Below are 10695 nucleotides of genomic sequence, written 5' to 3'. Positions count from 1 at the left end.
TACGGAATTTAAAAAAATCCCTCTTTTTTCATTTGTGTTTTTACAAGATAAAAAGTAGGATTTGGCTAATTTTGTGCTTAGATGATTCTAGGGAATAAATGTTTTATTCAGTGTAGATTTTTTAGGGTGTATTGATATATTGAAACATTTCAACAAAGGTTTCCCCCGAATTGATGACGCATTTCGAATTTCATATGTTGTAGTCGCTTTTTTATTTTATTTTATTTATTTAAAGTTAAAACATGGATGGCATAAGTGATAACTGTAATCCTGCTTCATAAAATTTTTTTCATTAAAAATGAACATACGTTATCTATTTAAAAACGAGTGAATCTGATTACACTGTTGTGTATAAACTCAAATACCAAAAACTCGTATTCTGTTTTTTCTTTGAAGAGAACAAAATTTGAACAGCTACACCAAAATAACACTAAGGCTTTTAGTAGCATTTTTAGAAGGAACAGCATTATTATTAAAAGTGTAAGTGAAGATATAATTAGTTTTAGTCCGGTACAAAAGAGCGTTGCATTTTATTCAATAATAAAAAACAGATAGGTCTTTAAAAACTGAAAAAAAAGTGAACTTCACTTTTAAAATTCATGTCTAGAGACGTGGTTGTAGAACTCTTTCAACCAGATGATGAGGTAAAAGCTCGAAATCCGGTCGTTGAAAACAACTTACTGTGAGTAGGAACTATCTTTTTAAAAGATTAATTCACTACTTTCGTGGTCCGCTTGACCAATTAATACATGACAGTTAATTGAGCTATCGTGACCTCGATCCACTCGAACATCAACTTCCTTTCTCAACCCCACCTTATGAGTTTTCCCTCCTTTTGCCATTTTTCAAATGTCGGGTAATCGGTTTTGATTCTCGACGACAATTGAAATGGTGACGGAGAGCTTTAGTAAAGTGGTAGAGCAGCGGCGTATCTAGCCAAAGATCGTGGGTTCGAATCTCGCTCGTGCCATTAACTGTTTTTCATCTCAACTAAAAGCCTTAATTAATTGTCACTTTTGAAAAGAATTGAACACCGCACTCACTCCACCATTCATCATTTCTATAAAAATGAGGATGGTCAAACTCTCGTCAAACCACATGGGGCCGTGCTACGTTAGATCGGACGACAAGTGGTAGGAGAAAGCAGGTTGTCAGATCCGATGGTGAAGATGTCAGGAGGAGGTGTTGGGTAAAAACTGTCTGTCCAAGTGGCAATATACTCCCGTAAAAGTTTACTGCGTTCGGGGATGAAACAATGAGTGAGTGCACTGCCCAAAAGTGGTTCAAAAAGTGTCTTTCGGGAATAAGGGGATTGAAGACGAGCCACGGGCTGATAGACCTATTGTCTTGAATGACGACGAATCGAGAGGAGCTATCGAAGTTGATTCGTGTCAAACATGTCAGGAGTTCGACAACGTAAGCGACAAGACCATTCGGTCTAGCTTGGATCGACCTGGGAAGTCATGGTAGGTCAGGAAATCGGGTCCCCATAAAATGGCCAGCTATAACTAACTTCATTGCCTAAACATTTGCCTTTCATTGCTTTCAAGGCACAAAGTAGAAGGATTTGTTTACCGGACTATTACATGCCAAAAATAGATCTAGTACAGTAATAGGAGGTCGTACCTCTACCATTCAACAAACGACCATGTTCCATTGAGGCGAAAACCGAATATGCACCACCAAAACGGATGTTTTGTGGTTGGTGGAGTACGGCATTGAACACTACAAACTTCCAGTGGCTAGACAAACCACCGCAAAAATTTCCTCAAGCCAACTGCAACGAGTATTTCATGCTCTGGCATAGAATAGAAAAGGTATAATCTTTCACTAGAATAACGCGAAACCTCGTACAACAAGGAGGAAAAGGTGATAATAAAGTTGTCCTACCGCACCCTACGTAATCTCTCAACCTGGCCTCATGTAACCTTCTTCTTTCCTTAGCAATGTATGACTATATGCGCAATCGGGAGTTCGATAATCGCCACGAAAATGAGCTGAATTTATTTTTTAAATCCCAGAACCCAAAAACTGGGCTAGTAACTCGATGGGAAAAGGTTATAGATGCCGATTGAGATTATGTCCAAAAATATAATACTTTTAAACTAATTTTTATTATGACATTTATTAAACCCTTTAAACCACGAACTTTTCTGGTTACTTGGTACCTACAGTATTTTGAGAAAATTTCCGAAAAATGACAACTTTTAAGCCTCTGAAACTGAAAACCTAGCTTATATTTCAAAATGGCAGAAAACGGTAAAATTTGATAGTTGACCCTTAAAAGGAAAGTAAAAAAACCTCTGAAAAATATATGCATTTTGCTATTCAATATTATTTATTTACTTTTATTACAATATTTACTATTGTTTATTATTGTTATTATTATATTAAATATTATTTATTTACTTTTATTACAATATTTATTATTGTTATTCTCGTTTAAGTATAGGCTTTATTAATAATTTTTTGCGAAAAAATAAAGTTTTTGGAAACTTTACCACCTTAAAACAACTGGAAAAAATAACATGTGAATGTTCTACTTTTTAAATTTAATTTTGATTGTACATATGACCTTTGTTTACATTAACGATTAAAACGTCAAAATATTTCTTAAAAATGAAAATCATATTTTATATAACAGTTTGTCAAACAGTATACTCAAAAAGGCAAATAACCCTCTTTATATTGGCGATTTTATAATCCAATTATTATAATATATTGGATTTTTATGGCGAATTGTAATAATCCAATGATTATTCTACGGATATGGGTTCAGAGTGGAATCATTTACCATTTACCCTGAAAAACGATACGGATCAAAATTGAAACCTTTGATGGTAAATAGCCGAAGATTAGGGTGAAAGATATTTTAATATATGTACACAATTTAGCAATATAGGCTATTGTAAAGTATATGTGGGTGTTCGTTTGAAAGGTCAAATATTGTTGAACAAATATCACTGGGGACGACAATCGTCCAACAACTGCAACAGGTGCTTTACCTCAAGTCCCCCCCGTCATTTAATGGATTTCCCATGCTACATAAGGGTTTAATTTCATTAGGACCGTTCAAGTTCGCGCAAATTCATTAGTACAAAATAACAGTTTAAACAGTATAAAACGAAGGTATCCATCGGGTTTAGATTACATTTATTCCTCGAATATTTTTTTAAAATTTCTCTCAACACCTTAAAAAATCCCGATAACTTAAATTCCAATTAAATCCTCCTCGCCGAAATCCATCTACATCACATTAAGTAGATTTTTGAATAATTGATAAGGCACAAATGGTTCTGGCTCGGAAATGTGGTGGACCAAATCTCAGCAAAAACTAACTATCTAAACATTAGGTAGCACACAAAGACTGGCAAACCTAAGTATCACAGGGGCAATGTAAACAACCCCCCAAAGGGCTAAAAGCACTGCTAAACCTACCTCTATTGGAAATACGTAAACAAGGCGAAGCGAGGAAACGCTCAGTTTAGTTCCACAAAAAATCAAATTGGATGGAAAATAATCACTTCAGAACGATAATTAATAAAATCAGACACCCATCCTTAGAAATGAGGACTGACTACACGATTTCGGAAACATTCTCTAAACCATTATATTTCGCGGGCTGATTGACCAAATAACTTGTTTCAATTAATTAATCTTTCTATAAGGTATTGGTTGAAATGAAAAAGCTAGTGTCACGAGCGGGATTCGAACCCACGACCTTCGTTTAATTAAATACGCCGCTGCTTTAACCTCTTGAGCTATTGTGACTTCGATCCATCGGACACCAACTTCCCATTTCAACCCTCCTTTCGAATTTTCCCTCCTTTTTGCCATTTTTCAAATGTCGTGTAATCTGAAGTCGATTCTCGGCGACAAACAAAATGGCCACTGGGAGCTTTAGTGAAGATAAACTCGTTTTACTTATTAAATCCATTACATTTCGTGGTCCGATTGACCAAATAACTTTTTTCAAATAATTAATCTTTCTATAAGGTATTGGTTGAAATGAAAAACCTAGTTTCACGAGCGGGATTCGAACCCACGATCTTCGTTTAAATACGCCGCTGCTCTGACCACTTGAGCTATCGTGACTTCGATCGACTATTAATTTTTTTTTTTTTTACGAGGGTTCGCAACAGCAGAGGTCATATAAACCCTCAGGGTGCCGGTGTTTTTGAAAAAAAGCCCATTTGTAAGTATGTCGGGTTCGAATGCAGGGCCGCTGGATTCGAACCCGGGACCTTTACCTTACAGTGATGAGCGCCGTGTCAAAGACTAAACCGACGCCCCTTGATCCACTATTCTTTATAACATCCTATAAAGTCTCAACATACTACAAAGGAGAAGACGTATTGAGGTGAAAAGATAATATAGTATACGGTGCCTAAAAAACCAACGAAAGAACCAGATCAGACGATTTCTATACAAGCCAAAAAATATAGGGAAGTACACTTCGATCCTTCACGCTGAAACACATACCGTCAACGCTTGTATGTTTTTGAAAACCTTAGAATTACACTGACAAAATAATTCTCATACGATCGGATAGCCAAATAGCTTTTATAACATTAGCATGTAAAAAGAATCACATCAAAATTATTCAGTGGAAGCATAGAAAATCTCCAAAACCTGGGCCAAATGGAACAACCTGATGATATCTTGGGTACCAGAAAACGAAGGAATTTTGAGTAATGAAAAGGCAGACACACAGTGGGGGATCTGCAAGACCTATAGGTCCTGAACCTATTTTTCCGATAACAAAACATACAGAGAATCCTCCACAGAATGGATCCAAAAAATGACGAAAGGAGAAGTTGATAAACTCTAGAGGTGCTAAACCAAAGTTTAGACTAAAATAATACTCTCCAAGACTGGCAAACTAGAGGGTTTAACCATAAAAGAAGTGATACCACTACTTACCTGTCGCCTGTGAAAATGGGTATGCAATGGTGACCTAATTTTTAGGTCATGCAATGAGGAGAAAGAAACAGCAATCCATATCATCATCGACTGCAAAGCAGCCGCTCAATGGAGGCATAACCTGGGATACAAAGAACCCCAGGGTAAGGATGGATACTATATGACAAATTACTTCTTAGGAGAAGGATTGAGACGATTGCCCTGAACTAAGGAACTAGGAAGGAACAATAAGCCAGAAGGTTGAAGTGCCTGGGAACCACAAACCCCGCTTCCTACTATCCATCATCATCATCTCCACAACGACCTTGTGGATAATTTCATTACAAATTAATTCCTCAATAATTTTGCACGTTCCACAATAAACTCTTACATCACCCCAATATTCTGGCCCAAGCCGTGCCCAACAGAACCCATCTCAACAACCCCATAAGTTCAAGAGTCTCAAGAGGAAATGGCCCGCGACCTCCTTTTTGAGGAGTAGGCAGTGTAGTTCAATTAGTGAAGTGGGAGAGTAGCATTGATTATTTGCTCCCCTTAATGTAAATATGTGAATAGCTGTATCTCTTTTTTTTATAATTTGAAGTACAACTACAACTACCTTCAAGTAGGTAACAAGTAACGGTGAGCAAGGTAATATATACAAAATTAAAACAAAGAGTGGAGAAAACACCCATTGGTATTACTCCATAGTTACTAAAATCATTCTGTTTAATTGATACTTGTGATCATCCCCATAACTTTCTAGGAGATCTTGCAGCCATTGTCTCTTCAGTCGGCGGGAAGGGTTTGAGGGGATTCGTCGGGATGCTAGGTTTTTTTTTTTTTTTGTGTGTGTGTGTGTGTGTGTGTGTGTGTAGTTAAGTTCGACACGTAAAATGGAGCATCTAGTATTTTTCGTAGTATTAAGGACTGGGCAAGTTGAATACGGTGGATGTTGGAATGTTTGGCTGAACCCCACACTTCCAGTCCGTAATTCCATACGGGCTTAACTATGGTGTTGTAAAGCAGCCTTTTATTTTTGAGAGGTCATTATCACCTTCACTATCATCACCATCAATTCCTGGGAGATGTCGCGGCCATTGTCTCTAAAGTCGGCGGGGCGGTTTGAGTAGATTCGTCGGGATGCGAAGTTCCTGATGTGCTGATTTACGGTAGTTGGGAGGTTTTTATGAAATTTACGGTAGATGTAGATGTAATTTCAGGGTATAGTATACTAGGCCCTTTAAGAGCTACTTTACCCCTCGTGTTCTGCCTAAAGCACATCGGTGCGTCCTATTTCATCAAGAAACTTGATTAACAGGCCCGGTTTCAGGGATTAAAGCTCTCCTATTGTCACATTATACATCCCAAAACATTTCCTCCTGCGGGCTAGTGTAGCTCCGCAGTTTGTTAGTAGATGTTTAAGTATCTCTTCTGCCTCTAAGCAGAATCTGTATGTGCCATTTTGGATTATTCCAATCTTCTTTAAGTGTCCATTTAACTTGCAGTGTCCGGTTAGGAATCCTGTTAGGATTCGCAGTCTATTCCTGCTTCCCTTGACACATTCTGTGATTTCTTTCTTGCCAAAATTGGTTAGCAGATTCTTGGATTGTCTATGTCCAATAAGTGAATTCCAAAGTTTGCTCATTTTCTTTTTGTCCTTCTGTCTGAGATATTCGTTAATAGTGTGTATTCCTATTCCACAGAAGGTTCGGGTCCTATCAGCGGTGTGGCAGACCCTTTCCTTGCAAGGGTGTCCGCTTTCTCGTTGCCTTCTACTCCCATGTGTCCTGGGACCCAGCAGAGGCTGACTTTATTCTACGAGCCTAATATATTTAATTTGGTTTTGCAGTTCAGCACCATCCTTGAACTAATGGTATTTGAGCTTAGTGCTTCGATGGCTGCTTGGCTATCTGACATGATAGCTATATTCTTGTTTTTGTATCCTTTATTTAGGTTGAATTGGATACATCTTTCAATTGCATGAATTTCTGCTTGGAAGATACTGGTGTGCTTTCCCATGGGTTCTGAGTATTTGGTTCCGGGTCCGAACACTCCTGCCCCCGTACCTTCCTGTGTTTTAGATCCATCTGTGTACCAAAGGATGGTGCCATTTTTGAGGGAGTTATTTCCCTCTCTTTCCCATTCCTTTTTGGTGCCCAGATGTATTCGGAATTTATGGTTAAATTCAAACCTCCTGTTCATGTCGTCTCTTGGAGCCATGAGTGAAGGATGGTTTTTCCACAGTTTGTTTCTGTCTCTCCATTTCAGTTTTATTCCTGTTGGAGGTTTCTCTCTAATGATGTTAAATATAGTTTTTTGTGCTGTCCTTTCTATCATGTGATGTAGGGGGATTAGTCCCAATATCTTTTCCATGGAGCTGTTAAAACTCGACATACCAATCGATACCACTACTTTCAAATACGACAATACCAAGTACAACGAACTTATACCAGAACAGATGTTTAAGTGTCTCTTCTGCCTCTAAGCAGAATCTGTATGTGCCATTTTGGATTATTCCAATCTTCTTTAGATGTCCATTTAACTTGCAGTGTCCGGTTAGGAATCCTATTAGGAATCGCTGTTTATTCCTGCTTCCTTAGACATATTCTGAATTTCTTTCTTTCAAAAGTTGGTTAGAAGATTCTTGGATTGTCTGTGTCCAATGAGTGAATTCTTTATTTCCCTCATTTTATTTTTGTCCTTCTGTCTGAGATACATGTTAATAGTGTGGGTTCCTATGACAGAGAAGGGTTCAGGTCCTGTCAGCGGTGTAGCAGCTTCTTGGCTTCTACTCTCATGTGTCCTGGGACCCAGCAGAGGCTGACTTTTCTGCGTGCCTAATATGTTTAGTTTGGTTTTGCAGTTCATCACCTTCCTTGACCTAATGGTATTTGAGCTTACTGCTTTGATAGCGGCTTGGCTATCTGACATGATAAATTTACGGTAACGGGAACGGATTTCATCTTGAGCAAAAGGGATATGTACGTCTGTATGTGTAGTAGTTCGATACATAAAATGGAGCATCTAGTATTTTTCGTGGTATTAAGGACTGGGCGGATAACCGAAAAACCCATACTTCCAGTATTCATCATCATAAGAAGTAGACAAGCATATTTTCTTATTGCATAAATATAAAAGTTAATAAAATATATAAATGAAGTTCTAATAAACCCCAGCCGACAAATAAATTGTTTTTACCAAGTGCCTGTTAATTAAAACCCCATTTACGCACAACATTGAAAGGGATAAACCTGGAGCTTATAATCGGCCTCTTAATTTTAGAGACATTAAATAAAGGCCGGGGAACTCGAGTTGGGGGATAAAGACCAAAAGCTACGTAAACAAAAAGGGAAAGGGGTATCTACGTGAATTTAAAAGGAAACATTGGGCACTGAGGCGAAGGAACGTTTTATTATTGCGTTTATATCTAAGAGATTTTCAGCCGTGATTAAGACCGCATTATTTAAACGTAACATCTATCATAATTAATGTTAAATTCCGGCTAAGTAATTTTGAGAGTCAAGAAATGTCTGCTTTGTTAGCCTGTTGACTTGGTGGTAAAGCTAAATAAGGATTATACAGTGATAATTGTTGAAGGCATTAGCCTATTCCAATCGTAATATACAAATCTTTATAAAATTGGAAAACATAACTCAATCAATTATACGATAGGGAGGGCATGAGTGATGATACAATTTGCTGGTTCCAAATCGGATCAGTTAGACTACAATTGCGGGCTTCATTCCGCGAGTCTAAAGGTTATTAACAAACCACAAATCAAAGCATATTACTTCGTGTAAAACAATTTGATAAAACAAATACAACGAGATCGGGCAACACTCGTGTACATGGAATTTTCCCTTTTCAAATCTCCTTGTATTTCGAACTTTCTTTTTCCAACTTACGAGTGTCACCCGTATCGTTATGCTTATGTACATATCATGCACCAATTATGACTTAATAATTTTAATCTAGCCGCAATGGTTCATATTGATACTAAAACTTCACATAAGTTAAACCGATCGTCATTAATAAATCTTGGGACATCTTCTAGGCGAGTTTTGTATAATATAATTTTATATTATGTCTTATTATATTATTTTATAGTATAACTTTTGTATAATATAATTTTAAGTGTGCAAAACCGACAAGGGCATATAACGAAAGGATGCTGGATTATTCGACAGTTAAAGGTACTTCATTAAGAAACTCCTTTACAGAGTTAAACATTTAACATTAAAAAGACTTCTATATTTAATTTGTTTTTAACGACCTCATGAACTTAGCATATTAGCCAAGCAACATGATTATATATGCATACATTTAGTGCAGGTTTTGAAAATTTGTTTTATTTTCACAAGTGCTTGTCATGTAAATAAAGCTACAATTGCAAAACATATGTTGATTGGAAAAAATACAAAAATATAAACATTGAATAAGTATTTCATACTTGTATAATAGAAATAGTATGAAGTACTTGGTTGGGAGCGTCGGTGGACGAAAGGGTTTAGGTGTTGACACGGCGCTCATCACTGAAGGTCCCGGGTTCGAATCCAGCGGCCCTGCATTCGAACCTGACATACTTGCAAATGTGCAAAAAAAAAGTGGTTCAAAGTTTATATTTACATCTGTACTGTATTTTTTTCGAATCAACATATGTTTTGCAATTCACCCAGGCTCTGAAGATGACCCAAATAAAGGTAGAAACATCGGCAAAAAAGAAAAAAAGATGTTTTTTCTAAACAACCTCTTTCTTGACCGCTCCTCACGAATCCCAACTTACTTTAGTTTACATTGACTTTTATAAGAGTGAGGACCTGCGAAATTAAAAATGGCCAAATTAATTTTCGTCAAATTGATTTGTACGAATTTAAATTTGGGCGAAGTGCGACACAAACCGCGCGTCACATCAATACATATTAGGGGGGGAAGCATCAGCGAGGGCACAGTGCAGTGATGGTTCCAGAGATTTCATCTTGTAGATTTCGATCTCGATTTCGGTCGCGGTAGGCCTTCTGTCGTGGACGTCGACCAACTCAAAACGTTGATTGAAGAAAATTTACGTAAGACAAGACAGGAAATTGCGGAAGAGCTTAGTGTTGACCTCTCCACCGTTTTCGCCATCTGGAGCAAATTGGTCAAGTAAGGAGGCTCGACAAGTGGGTACCGCACAAACGAAGCCCAATGAAATCAACGCTTTGAAATTTGCATGTTTCTTCTGTTGCGCCACCAAAGTGATCTATTTCTCGATCGAATCGTCATGAGAAAATGGATTCTGTGCGATAACAGGAGGCATACAGGTTAGTGGTTGTACAAGAATGAACTGCCAAAACACTTCCTGAAACCAAATCTGCACCCAAAAATATTTTAGTGAGTATTTAAAGTGAAACTAAACTATCACAGCAGAGAAATATTGCTAAGGATTTGACAAAATGCATGGTAAACTGCAACGTCTTTGTCCAACATTGGTAAATCGTAACGGGCCATTCTTTTTCACGATAACGCCAGGCTACATGGCGCATGGAGATTTCGATCTTGATTACAGTCGCGGTGGGTCTTCCGTTCTGGATGACGAACAACTCAAAGGTTGATTGAAGAAAATTCACATAAGACAACACGTGAAATTGCATTGGTAAACCGTAAGAGGCAGTCTTCTTCACTATAACGCCAGGCCACATGACCCATTGACAACCCTGCGGAATCTTAACCAATTAGGATATGAAACTTTATCGCACCCATCCACCCGACCTCTCGCCTACAGACTTCCATTTTTTCATGCACTTTGATCAC

At 37.7% G+C, this 10695-nt stretch overlaps 1 protein-coding gene across 1 annotated transcript in view; it reads left to right on the top strand.

Moving 5' to 3' along the window:
* The window catches only part of LOC106663359 (B-cell receptor CD22-like), a 569781-nt gene that overhangs the window by 377917 nt on the left and 181169 nt on the right, over positions 1–10695 (top strand). The gene's annotated exons all lie outside the window — the stretch shown is intronic.

Source organism: Cimex lectularius, unplaced genomic scaffold (assembly GCF_000648675.2).
Source record: "Cimex lectularius strain Harlan isolate CLEC.00 unplaced genomic scaffold, Clec_2.1 scaffold78, whole genome shotgun sequence".
Lineage (NCBI taxonomy): Eukaryota > Metazoa > Arthropoda > Insecta > Hemiptera > Cimicidae > Cimex > Cimex lectularius.
The sequence above is the reverse complement of the archived record's forward strand: the minus strand, read 5'-3'. Positions and strand labels throughout refer to the sequence as shown.